General features: G+C 37.9%; 1 long non-coding RNA gene across 1 annotated transcript; it reads right to left on the reverse strand.

Moving 5' to 3' along the window:
- LOC122864910 lies at positions 1-10,019 on the reverse strand. The gene is made up of 3 exons (XR_006375348.1): positions 9,898-10,019; positions 2,279-2,382; positions 1-283 (listed from the first exon to the last, which is right to left on the reverse strand). It is a non-coding gene; the product is annotated as an uncharacterized LOC122864910 (long non-coding RNA).
- Between the last annotated feature and the right edge of the window lie 637 nt (positions 10,020-10,656).

Here is a 10,656-nt window from a genome sequence, read left to right on the forward strand (position 1 = left end):
TGATAGTTTGGTGTCAGTAAAAACTGAAATCTGAGTTTTTGGAAATGTTAAATGTCAGAAACATTTAAGGGGGGGTCGGTCGGATAAAGAGGTTGTTGACCTGCTGGTTTGCTGAGTTTAACCTCTTGGCCTCCTTTTTGATGAGGGCTCGGAGGTTGTGACTCAGTCGGGAGGGGTCAAGGGGAAGTCTTCCATGGTTGGCCAGCAAGGAGGTCGAAGTGTGTCGTCCATCCCCAGTGGGCCGCGGAAATTTATTTCTACACACGTGCGCACCCATTAACGGCTAAAAAAAAAAAAAAAAAAAATGCATAGACTTCTGCAAAAACAATACAGACTGACTGCGCAGTTTTAAAAAGAATCTCTCTACTTTTCCTTTTTGTCACATTAACACAAATTGTTCAGCTCATAAATGCTTGACAAAGATCATGCATGGGAATGTTCAGCTGAGCCTCTCTACTAAAATTAACATTGTTTCTGTCTAAAAGTCATACACTCGCTGGTTTCTCACAAAAACAGTCTAGTGAGTGCTATTGAACATTTTGTGAATTATCCCTCAACTCTCCCAGACCACTGACAGTGGGATGGCGAGCTCGATACACAATATCTTATAGATTAGGATATAAAACCGATCCATCCAGACGAAGACACGGCACAAAACATGGCTAGAAATCAGCCATGAGTATGTCATGGCACGCTGGAGGGTCTGACTTCTTAATTAGACATATAAAGGGCTGGGTCACACAGAGCAGACAGGCAAAGAAAGGCCGGCGAGATGAGGCCCTTCAAACTGTCACACGGTGGGAGTGTGTGTGTCTGGATAGAGCTGTGAGAAAGTGTGTACTGTGTCGCTTGCATGTCTGAGTCTCGGCTGTGCAGGTCTGCGTCTGACTGCGTGTAGGAATGTGTCTGTCTGGCACATGTGTGTGTGTGTGTGTATGTGTGTGTGTTTGTGTAATCGTGTGAACATGTTTGAGGTGTTTTGTGTTTCTCTGCCGTGGTGAAGATCAGCTAAATCTGTGAAAGTGATGAAGGCTTTGGGCCGTCGAAGAAGATTCCTGCATGTGTTAGATGTTACTTACGTCACTTTCTTATTATTTTTTTTAACTGGAACAAAGAAATCTGTCTGTACTCTAAACCAGAAGCCTACATGGTGTGGATATGCAGCATAGGTGCATAAATCATGCATAAAAATTACATATTTAAGGGTACAAAGTGCTAAATTGAAATTCAAATGCACAAATGACCAAAAAATATACCCCAATACCTGCCGAGCGCTGTACTAAACAAGAACTTGGAGGTCGAGACTCATATGGTGAAACAGACTGGGAAAGCAGAAACATGAAATTATGTATATTTTGTCAGACTTCCCTATAATCTTTGCTTATTTTCTTCAGTACATACACTGTCTGAAACCAGTGACGAGGGGTCCCAAGTACACATTACTTTGTCTTGAGGGGTCACCAGCCAAAAAGGTTGGGAACCACGAGTACCTGCAATTCATTAGAAAGTTGAAAGTCCCTCCACTGTTTCATTAAACAGTTAATAAGACTATATTATGTTGAACTAACGCAGGTAAAGGCCATATTTTCTACCTCAGCTACACTGGAGGTCTCCTGTTACGAGGAATACATTTAATTATTAACCTACAATAATCCTAGAAGTTACTTACTGTATACTGTAATACCGTACGTCATTTAAACTAGTGTTGATAACCTGCAACTCTAGTATGTTGGATTGTTTGGACGCAAGTGACTTTTTGAAATATATCATAGCATTGTGATATTGCAGTTATTGAAAATATTGACAATATCATAATTTATCACATTAAGATAGTGAAGAAATCCTTAGTGATAGTGAATAATTTGAATGTCGGACAATAACTGAACCTACTTTACATCCATCAGCAAAGACGATATTTCAGCCAAGAAATAGAAATGTCTCTAATGAGTGATGTTCTCTCTGTATTTAGCATATTCCCCAACAAGTTAACATGAAATGCTTCGTTCAAATGGATTTCTCACATTTCTCTCATTCCAACACACCACCCTCTGCAGGTTATCAAATATCATACGACTGCTTTCCAGTATGAAATATCTGCAGTCTGATAAAAGGTTTTTATCTGCTGTTTGAACGTTAATCTGCACTGTACACTGGTCTAGCCTCCAGTATGTTTAAACTATGTTGAGTGTGTAAGAGAGGGTGACGAATGCGCCTCAATAAGTCATTAATGGTCAAAACAAGTCAGAGCCACTTATAATAATCACTTCTTCTTACTCACTCATTGTTGCCTGTCTGAGCAGGCATGGCCCAGTCAATCTGAACTGGAGTCTGTGGGTGAGAACCAACTGGGAGCCCTCCATCGCAGCTGCAGCTATTTGTTGTCTGCGAGACATAGAGGAGAGGTCAGATGTCAAATAAGTTCACAGGAACTCGAAGCTTTCACATGTTAATGCTTCAGAGCAGCGCAAGAAAAACACAGAGGGGTGATTATAACGTTGTCAGGACACGGTTTGTTTAAATGTGTCACAATGGCACTTTTGATGGACATGTCTACTTAACTGGTGGATACGGAGTTGCCAAATGTTCAGAATTGGGGATGTCCATCAAAATGACGTGAAAATATGGACATGAACAAACATGAATGAGCTGGTAGAGAAAATTATGACGAACCAACGGTGTCCAAACTGTCACCAGAAGCCACCAGAGCACTGAAGGAACCTTTGAGTCATATCTGGCTTTGTCAGAATGAGTTTCTGGAATAAATCTTTTATTTTTCTATATAATTGAGGTAGCTGGAAGCTGAGTGCGCTGATATATACAGTGGTGGAAAGTAACAAAGTACATTTACTCATGTACTGTGCTTAAGTCCAATTTTAAGGTACTTGTACTTTACTTGATAATTTCCATTTTGTGCTACTTCTACTCCACTACATTTATCTGACAGCTGGAGCTACGAGTCATTTTACAAATTAAGGTTTTACATGTAAACTTATCTTATTTAACATATAAACTACCCAACAATGTGTGAAATTGTTAAATTTAGCTCCACCTCAACCTGCTACAACAGTAAAACCCTGCTTACAAATGAATGACTCAACATTAACAATCCATTAATATGATATATCATAATATAATACTCACATTTACTTTTATTTGATACTTTTTATATTTTACAGATAGATTTATTTTTTTTTACTGAAGTAAGAAGAACCTTTGTTTTGTAACAGAGTACTTTTACATTATGGTATTGCAAATGCAAAGTCCTGTTCGTCTCATTTCTTTTATTTTACTATTGTTGCTGTCACCGTCAGTGTCAAAATGTTTTTTTTTTGGTTCGTTTTTTGTTTTTTTTACATTGGTTACTAAGGAAACATTATTGCCTTGACAGCAATTTCTTTCCTCTTTCCACTTGAAAATTAAAAACACTAGTCTATATAAGAGAGACACAAGCGAGCAGTTTCCTCATGTTACATTTTAACCACAAGTGTATTTAGTGTGTAAAGACTGTAAAGCACTCAAGTTACTGTATGTAGTGAGACACATCACAGTGTGTCCTGGTGTTGGAAGAGTATAAGACGTGGACCATGTAATCGCAGCGTCCCCCATCTCCCTCGCCCTTCATTTCCTGTCCACTATATAATAAATGCTAAAAACAAAAACACCAGTGTTTCACCATAAACTGTAAAAATATCACAGAAATGACAAATGTGATTTCTCTCTTACATATATGTATATTTTCCCCCCATAACAATTCGGGGATAATTAATCACCATCTTAACACTGAAGTGGGGTTTGGGTGTGGTATCCATGTGTGTATAGTGACATTATACGCGCACACACACACACACACACACACACACACACTTTGATGGGTAATCAATGGTCAGTGTAGTTGAACACCTGAGAAGGAGACAGTCTCACAGAAACATGAATGACAGAAACACTCAGGAGACAGAAGCTGAATATTGAACAGAGGTAATGCAGTCATTCTGCTGGAACAACTTCAGTTCAGACTGCCCCCCGCTGGAGCTTTGCAGCACTGCAGGGACGGAGGGTCTGACAGCAGCACCGTGATGTTCAACTCTTCGTCAAATCACCTACTGTGACCAAAACAACTATGATTTTCAAGCTGAAGCAGATTTTTTTTTGCCATTTATTTAGTAATTTCTGAGATGGAATTGGTTATAATTATAATGTTTGTTTCATAGATTAAAAGAAACAGAGTTAGAGTAGTTTAAATGTTTGTTTTGCTTGAACAGAAAACAGCCGACTTGGTTTTTGCTTTAATAGCAAATTAGCATCCAAGTAAGCAAGACCTATTAATAGTATTTTTAGTAAGTACAGTACCTACAACAGTAATGATAAGACATTCTGTTTTATCTTGTCGCCTATTTTCAATATATATTAGAATAATGGTTCCCAACCTGCGTTCAAGGTAAATCTGAGGAGTAATGAAAAGATTAAAGAGATACATTTTTGCTACACAAAATCATGCTTTTATTTGCTTTTGTTGTGGCATCACACATAGTTTTATCTCTTCATGCCTGTAAAATATATTTATATAAAACAATCTAAAAAGCCAAAGTCGCTCTTTACCGCGCTGCTTACAGCTCATAAACTATGCAAGTTGTCACTGCTTCTGTTTTAAGGGGTCACAGCACAAAAAGATTGGGAACTACAGTATTAAAGGAAATTAACATTGTGTGATTTGATCAGTTCTTTGCCACGAAACTATCAGCGTTATCGGAGAGCGTTTTTCAGTATGGCCCAACTGGTTCAAGTATTTTATTTGGTTTGATCGATGCTCCTGAATGATGGTTTCTAAAGTAAGAAAAGTCTTCAGTGAGTGATTTTCCCACAAAATGTTTCCCATGCAGGCTGCGTTCCTCCATATTGCCTCTCCGTGGGTTCAAATTATAACCCATTTGTCTCTCTGTTTTCACACGGCTGCCTGTCAATCAGTCCTCCCACCCCCAGCGCAAATTGGTGCAGTGTGAAAACAGCCACTCCCTGTGCCCTGCGGGTCTAATTGGCTCGGATTAAAGAAGCCATTATATCAGTGGAGCTGATCTGAAAGCTGAGCTGCTGACTGCGGGCAGCCCACACTTTTACTTTATCACGCTGAGAAACTGATACAGCTGCTGCAGCTTCCACACACACACACTCACTTTTTACAGACTGCGCTCCTGATAGTACAAACAGTGTGTGTATGAAACTGATACAGTGATCTGTATTTGTAATTACAATGTACTTCATCACAATAACATGAGATATTTGGTACTGTGAGATGGTTTTATTCAGCAGAATGGCGGGGAGAATGAAATGTTACCCGCTCACGGTAAACTGGTCTGAATAATCAATTGATTGATCAGTTGAACACCTTAACTGTAAGCTGTAACCAATTATTGTATTATGCAAGAAGAAGCAAAAGAAGAGCATGAAAAATATCAAACCTGGGCACTATGTGGCTACACACAGTTATATAGCTTGTTTTACTCAAGCTGTTGAATTATTAGCCAAAATGGTTTCATAAATCATAAATATGGTTTACTATTGATCATTTTTACAAAAGGATGTAGATCCCGACCAATCAATCAATCGGCTAATATTAGCTTATCACAGATATACAGTGCACAAGATGGCTGATAAAACACAAGAAATTGCAGTACAGAAGTGCCACAGACATCAACGTTGTTACTGCAGAGATTTTCAGATCGTTGTCACAATTCTTTAAAAACAAATTTAAGGGATCCTTGTCAAAAGTATTTGTTTATGTGATGCGTTTATGAAGAAAAAAAATAGATATATCAGCCGATAAGTGTAAAATATCAATCTTGCATCGGTCAAAGCTATAATAGGATGTGACAGACTGATCCTGGTGAATGTTGAAGCTTCATGAAAAACATTAATGAGATAGACTAAATAAAAATGTGAAGTAGCAAAAGAAGTTTCAAAATACTGACAGCAGAGAGTCAATGAGAAGATTTACGGTCAAAAAATGTGAGAAATGTATGCATTACTAGTAACATGCCACATTACAAATGAGAAAGAAAACAAAAGAAAATGCAGCACCCACACTATATTAGTGTTTGTTGTCCATTCTACATGTTTTGTTTTTGTGGAGAAGTTAGTGAACAAATACTGTAGCTTCCTCTTTCAAAATGGTCATCAGTGGCAGCTGGAGAGTTGATGGTTTAACAGGAAATATTGTGTGTTTTCTTGTAAAAATTTCACCCTAATTTGGACATTAAGGAAAGCAGAGTTTTCCCAGTGAAGTAAAACCTGAGAGGAACGTGCTGCAACTCCTGTTCTTCCCGAAGCTTTGTAGTAAAGTTCACATTTGTCACTTTCATAAGAAAATAAAGCTTGATCCCAAAGTCTGGTTTAAGCTGTTCCATTCATGAGAAAATATTGATAATAGATCTTAATTTTAAAAACATATAGATTATTACATCTTGTACAAATGTAAAAATCTGAAATTGTCATGTTATACTTTTTTTTAAGTCAAGTAAAGATCTTTGTGAGGGGAACGAAACTTTGTGTATCTCATGACCTTTAGAAGAGAACTGTAAACGCCAGAGCCTTGAATTTTTCACCGATGGGAAAAGACTTTCTCCGCTCTGTGTTGTATTCATAAAGCTGAGCCACACACACACACGCACACACACACACACACACTTTCCTCGAGTATATGCCGGCATATTGTAGTAAGACCAGAGGAAGAAGGGTACGCCACGCAGACCCCCAAAACACAAAACACTCTGTATTTGTCCAAGTTGGAACTCACGAGAGAGAGAAGCCACAAAGGTTGTTTGTGTCCCAGTGAGCAGCGACGGTGGGGTGAAGGGTTGTGGGTAAAGCTCACTGCGGAGGTTCCCAGCCAACTTGGCACATCTTTTCAACTTCTTCTCACCCTTCTGTCTTTTCAGTACACAGACTAACAGATCTTGTCAAGTCTTGCACTGTTGTCCAATTATTACTGATGTGTTCATTAAAAAATCTTTTTCTGTTTAATCTGAAAATCTGGCAGTTCCACCCAGAGTCGCCTCACATCGACTGAAACTGTGCGACACACAAGAATGTGGTTTTTTTTGCAACTGATGAGATTTTCACTGCCTTGGTTTTTTTGGGGGGGAGAGAACATACTTTTGATATTTCTAGCAGCCTCTTTTGAACAAAAAGATGATCTCATGTTGGCTGGAAATGTGGAATAAATGTTTGTTTCTTGGTCAATGAACAGGGCAACACAGTATTGAAACCATTAGTCAACCAATCGATTAGTCGATCAACATGAAAGTAATGCCCATGAATTAATCTTTTAGGTAATTTATCAAGCACAAACACCAAACATTCAGTGGTTACAGTGTCTTAAATGTGACGATTTGCTGATTTTTGGTCACTTTGGGCTCTGTGAACTTGTAATGGGCATTTTTGATTATTTTTTGACATTTTATAGACTAAACAATTAATAAAAAAGTGGCAGATTAATTGATAGTGAAAACAATCAATAATCCCACTCCTAGGCTTAACGGCATTATTATTTGACATTTTATATACTAAAATATAATCTACAAATCTAAAAAAAAATAACTATTAAAATAATCCATAATGACAAAAATCATTAGTTGCAGCTCTGGCAAACACATCCAAAATAATTATAAATCACTCCTTTTCATTCCCCACACCTCTCTCCTCCCCCTGCAGTGTCAAGGACCTCGCACTAGGGGTTTTAGGAGGTAGGCCCTCAATTAGCAAGCCACGTGTCCTTTGGAAGAAAGAGGAACTCCATGAGGAGTCCTTAACGACTGGCCTCTGTTCACTCTGCTCCGACCCTGTGATCTCGGGGTCACAGGCCACAATACACTCCCATCTGGAGCTGTCTTATCGGCTCTATGACGAAGGGGACGGACAGCAACCCTCTGCATTCAGGCCGAGCTGCGTGACGCTATTGAAGGCCTGAGAACGGCAGTCCTGCTCCAACAGAGACACCTCTCTGAACATCCGCCCAGCTTTAGGAATTCACCTTCCAACATCAGGTCTGCTAATGCGGATCTGTCTTTTTTTTAAATTGAGCTGCAGCAGAAGGAAGAAAGGTTGCACACATGTACTGCACACCGGGGGAGCTGCCTGGAGCAACTATAATCCTGTATTTTTGGCCACTGAGCAGCACTAATGTTGATCTGTTTCAGGGTTGCTCAATGATACATTGCTGGGAAGGAAAAGTGCTTCCTATTTACCTATATATCAAACAAATACAAAATTATAAGGATGAAAAACAGAGTTTCATAAGTTTTTGGCCTGCCCTAAACTTACTATTAAGTGATTACAATATTACACTAAGCCAGTGGTGGAAAGTAACTAAGTACATTTACTCAAGTACTGGACTTAAGTACGATTTTTAAGTACCTCTACTGTACGTATTTCCATTTTCTAGTACTTTATACTACATTTCAGAGGGAAATGTACTTTTTACTGCACTACATTTATCTGATAACTGTGGTTACTAGTTCATTTGTTGATTATATTTCGTATTATTAACCTGAATCTGAAAATAAATTATGATGTGTTCTGTGTTATGATTATAGGTTAAGATAAGATAGGATTTTATTGATCCCTGGGGGGAAATTCACAAGCTACCAAGCAGTATATAAAGTAATTAAAATTAGCTCCACCTTTAGCAGCTGCAACATTAAAGTGATGAACACATTAGGGCATCAATAATTATAATCCAATAATATAATGTGCATTATTCCGAAACGGGCCATTCTGCATAATGAGTACTTCTACTTTTGGTACTTTTAAGTATATTTTGATGTCAATACTTTTGTATTTTTACTTGGAACAAAGTATTTCTACACTGTGGTATTCCTACTAAAGATTCTTCTACCACTGCACTAAACACACTGAAATTTCAGGGTTAATAAAGGCAGATGGGTGTTAACCTGTTGAATCACAATTTCTCAGAGCCTAAAGAGATGTCTTGTTTAGTCTGACTTACGATCCAAAACCCTCCAAAATATTAAAATTATAATCAAAATAAAAGCAGTGGATGTTGTGGAAGCATTTTGTGCTTGATCAATAACCTGCTGCTGAAAGATTAATCAATTCTAATTCTTGTTGATTGTTTTTTTCTGCTGATCAACTAAGATGAACTGATTATTTGTTTAAGCACAAATTGGGTCATAACTTAAGTCTTTGACTGCACATGGTGAGAGACATGCATCAAATACACATTTTGTCTCCTGTTTAGTTATACTTTACCGATAATGTTGACCCAAAATGGAAAGTGTGCAGTGCAAAGTGCTGGTCACTGGTATAATAATGTGACTTCATTTAATAGCAACATCAACAGAATAAGCAACTTTGCATGCAGCCAGTAGTAAGAATGGAGTCAAAGCTGAAGTATCCAAACAACAGAAGTAACAAACAAAGCCCATAATCAAAAATATTTAGTGTATGGGCTCAGCTGTGATATCAAACACTGACCTTTTGCCATAATGTTGTTTCCTACAGTCCAACACATCATGGCTCAATGACGCCACCTGGTGGCAGAATAACTGTGGTTGCTGTTATACATACAGCACGCAGAGAAATCTGTGTAAACTACCAGGATTTAGGTTTGGGGATAACAGAATAACATAAACTGTTAATTACATGCAGTGACAACCATATTAAACAACTTGTTTGTGGAATAAAATAAATGATTTGAGGTGAGAGCATCATTTTGCGGCTCTGGGCAAGAAGCTAGCTCAGTCACCTGCGGCAGGTAAGTCAGGTAGCTCACGTTAACAATATGTTCGTATTTACACCTGGTTCTCTTCCTTATCGCCGAAGATTTCACGGATATGCACTTGATAACTTTACCTGCTGCAAACAAACAAACATGAATATACTTACTTACATTCTGTGTTTCTCTTGTTTTCCCTCGTTTCCTCAATTTCCCGGCCTGAGTGACGAAACAGTGACGCAACATTTCTGCCGCTTATTGATAGGTGTAGGTGCACGTGTACACAATCACGTTGGTCACCTGACCTTTAATTGTATTTTGGTTGTTGTAACCAATAAATTGATAAAGCAGTTAGCAAATCTGAATTAAATGACTCCTCCACTTTCTCTTAGATTGTAATTTTCTTTATTAGGATAAGAATTAATCCATTTGTATATACTTTTACTAATTTGTAGTGCAGTTAAAAAATGTAACACAGCTCATTGTTTTTCACTGTTCAGAAGAACAAAGTTGCTGGTTGTCTCTCTGTCTGTCTGTGTCTTTATTTATTGGCTTTTTGGTTGTTTTTGAATTGGGTAAGCAGTATTTTTTCCCTTATACAACAGGACTTTTCACTAAAGTTGTTGATACAAAATACAAATAGCATATTATGATCTTAAAAGCATTAATAAATTAACTATTAACCAACAAGAAGGTAATTATAGTTACAACTTATAAACCCTTATGTCTTAGAAAGTGATACCACCTGATCAAATATGGCTGCAGCCTCAGAAATACAACAACAATCTATCAAAATTTACTACATTTAAGAGTTTCATCACACAAAATCCTCCCTTTTCTGTCGCCTTGTCTCTCTTTAAATGCCTTGTGCATTGTGCAATCTGGGTTGACATAATTTTCTGTCCATCAGTAAAAATAAAGAAAATAAC

Source organism: Siniperca chuatsi, linkage group LG17 (assembly GCF_020085105.1).
Source record: "Siniperca chuatsi isolate FFG_IHB_CAS linkage group LG17, ASM2008510v1, whole genome shotgun sequence".
Classification (NCBI taxonomy): domain Eukaryota; kingdom Metazoa; phylum Chordata; class Actinopteri; order Centrarchiformes; family Sinipercidae; genus Siniperca; species Siniperca chuatsi.